Source organism: Microcebus murinus, chromosome 10 (assembly GCF_040939455.1).
Source record: "Microcebus murinus isolate Inina chromosome 10, M.murinus_Inina_mat1.0, whole genome shotgun sequence".
Classification (NCBI taxonomy): domain Eukaryota; kingdom Metazoa; phylum Chordata; class Mammalia; order Primates; family Cheirogaleidae; genus Microcebus; species Microcebus murinus.
In genome coordinates this window covers 87862498-87865458 of record NC_134113.1, presented here as the reverse complement: position 1 = coordinate 87865458, position 2961 = coordinate 87862498, and the positions used below count along the sequence as shown (strand labels likewise).

The following is a 2961-nucleotide window of genomic DNA, read 5'->3' as shown; positions in this document are numbered from 1 at the left end:
ATTGGCTTCTTCAAGTAAAGGCCATGGAAAGGACTGACAAATCCACTTAAATACTGGTTTCTAATAACTTTAGAGATTATATATACCACTGGACTAAAACAAACCAAAGTTCCAAGACTTTAATTAAAAATCTGATATGACCATGAGTATAGCTAACTCAAACCTCATGAAACAAAACTAAATTTTCATATAAAGATTCTTTATTTAAAACATTACTAGATGAGGGCCGCGGTGGTTGCCAGCGTGGGGCTGAGCGAGGGGCCCGTGGACTCCCGGAGCGGCCGCCTCCTCCGCCCGCCAAGCCCCGCTCCGGCGGCGCCGGGGGCCCGGCTGTTGCGGCTCCCAGGGAGCGGAGCCGGGCAAGCCGCGAGCCCCGAGCGCGCCGGCTGGACCGAGGCGCTGCGGGCCGCCGTGGCCGAGCTGCGCGCGGGCGCCGTGTTGGCCGTCCCCACCGATACGCTGTACGGCCTGGCCTGCTCGGCGAGTTGCTCGACGGCACTGCGCGATGTGTACCGCCTCAAGGGCCGCAGCGAGGCCAAGCCGCTGGCCGTGTGCCTGGGCCGCGTGGCCGACGTCTACAGGTACTGCCATGTGAGAGTACCTGAGGAGCTCCTGAAAGACCTGTTGCCAGGCCCAGTGACCCTGGTGATGGAACGCTCCGAGGCTCTCAACAAGGATCTGAACCCCTTTACTCCCCTTGTAGGCATCCGGATTCCTGACCATGCCTTTATGCAAGACTTGGCCCAGATGTTTGGGGGACCTCTTGCTCTCACTAGTGCCAACCTCAGCTCCCAGAGCAGTTCTCTGAATGTCGAGGAGTTCCAAGACCTCTGGCCTCATTTGTCCTTGGTCATTGATGGGGGACCAATTGGGGATGGCCAGAGCCCTGAGTGTCGCCTTGGCTCCACTGTGGTTGATTTATCTGTACCTGGAAAGTTTGGCATCATTCGTCCAGGCTGTGCCCTGGAAAGTACGACAGCCATCCTCCAACAGAAATATGGGCTGCTTCCCTCACATGGATCCTGCTAGTGAAACTCGGAGGGAAGGCCCGAGGACTGGTGCTGGATACTATGTGTCTGTCCACTGGTGGTTGGCGAGGCCTCGTTTGCAGAGGCCGCTGGAGCTACATCACTAGCCTGACCCGTTAGGCATTGTATCTTTCCAAACACTGTAGACCAAGCCCCAGAAGCTGCTGGGGAAAAGGCTATATTTATTATTTATAGTTTAATATGTCAGTCAAAAGCCAAATGGGGAGGTTAAGAACATTCCTAGGTGGCCTTGTTCTGATAAGTTTCTTCTCTTTTTTTTTTTTGAGATAGTCTCACTCTGTTGCCTGGGTTAGAGTGCCATGGCATCAGCTTAGCTCACATCAACCTCAAACTCCTGGGCTCAGGTGATCCTCCTGACTCAGCCTCCCGAATAACTGGGACTACAGGCACATGCCACCATGCCCAGCTAATTTTTTCTATTTTTTAATAGAGACGGGGTCTCCCTCTTGCTCAGGCTAATCTCAAACTCCTGAGCTCAATCCATCTATCCACCCGCCTTGGCCTCCCAGAGTGCTAGGATTACAGGCATGAGCCACTTCTCTCCTCTTTTTTAACTGAAAATGGATTTTTTTAACAGACTTGGAATCTTGTAAGACCCTCCACTTCGTTCGGTGGTGGCATTTAAGGTTCAAACCAACTAGAGGTGCCACTGCTGTTTAAAAGTCTCAGGTAACCAAAGGCATGGACGGGGCTCCTAAAGTTGGAACCAGGTTAGGATTAAAAGTGTGGAGCCACGGGCCAAACACTTTTTCTGAGCCAGCAGAGCTAGTGGTCCAGTGTGGTATTGCCTGGTGGGGAAAGCCTAAGTTATAGTTAATTATACCCATGTGCTTCTAATACCTTTATTTAAATCCAGTTTAGCAGCTTTTTGTCTTTATTCATATGTGTACTGAGTGTTAAATGTAATTGTTGGGCATTTGAACTTTTTCTTTAATATAAAAAATCCTGCTATTAAACATGTTTGTAAATGGTTTATTTTTCTTTTGAATTATTTCCTTAGGGTGTGCATATTAGGTCAGTATATGAACGTGTTTATGGCTCTTGATAGAGATTAGCCTTCAGAAGAACTGAATTCCAGTTATGCTGCCATCAGCAATGTGTGAGAATGATTAAATTGTATATTTGTGAAATGAAAAAAAAAAAAAAAAAAAACATTACTAATTCTTTTGTTTTGTTTTCCAGAGTCCTGACAAATTTTAGGTAATTAGCAAGTTTACCTGATCTCTGGGACCTTAAAACCATGGAATCTGCCAGAGCCTTATTCAAATATCCTCCCTCTGAGCCCAGGGAATATCGTGGAAGAGGGGGCGTGCCAGATTGTAAGGGCCAATTCTGAGGGATGGAATTAGTTACCCTCCAGATATAGGAGGGACACACAAAAGCCTAAAGAAATACTAAAAGAAATACTTTGTCTTTTCAGGCCACATGCTGCAGATATCCATCCCAATCATAAAAGTTCTTTTTTCCTGCTTTTTATAAACTTAAAACTTACTGAGTGTAATTTTTATCAGTTATAGATTATACAAAAGAAAATATAATGAGTAATTTATCAGCCACCTTAGTATAAATTACTAAACTCCCTTAGCTTAAATGTTAATTAATGATGCTTATATTTGCTACAAGTCTACCACTAAACCCAAGAATATAGTAATTCTCAATACTTGTAGGTAAATTAGTTTTATAGCCTTGCCTTTAATATTTTACATTTTACTCTTATGTCATCTAAAGAATTTTAGCGTATTAATTAGTGCCTGTCTACCTCCCATCCTGTATGGCTTATTTAATTGGCTATAAGCCCCAGTTTGGCTCTTCGGTCCTCTTGACCACAAGGGTCCCACCGAGGGACTAGATGGACCCAGGGCAGGTAGCCACACCACCCTGGCAACGGATGGGACAAAATAAAAGTTTGGCC

At 46.1% G+C, this 2961-nt stretch overlaps 1 pseudogene; it reads left to right on the top strand.

Annotated features, from left to right (window-relative positions):
* The first annotated feature begins 219 nt into the window (after positions 1-219).
* On the top strand, positions 220-2020 carry LOC142873409 (threonylcarbamoyl-AMP synthase pseudogene; annotated as a pseudogene).
* Positions 2021-2961: the final 941 nt, after the last annotated feature.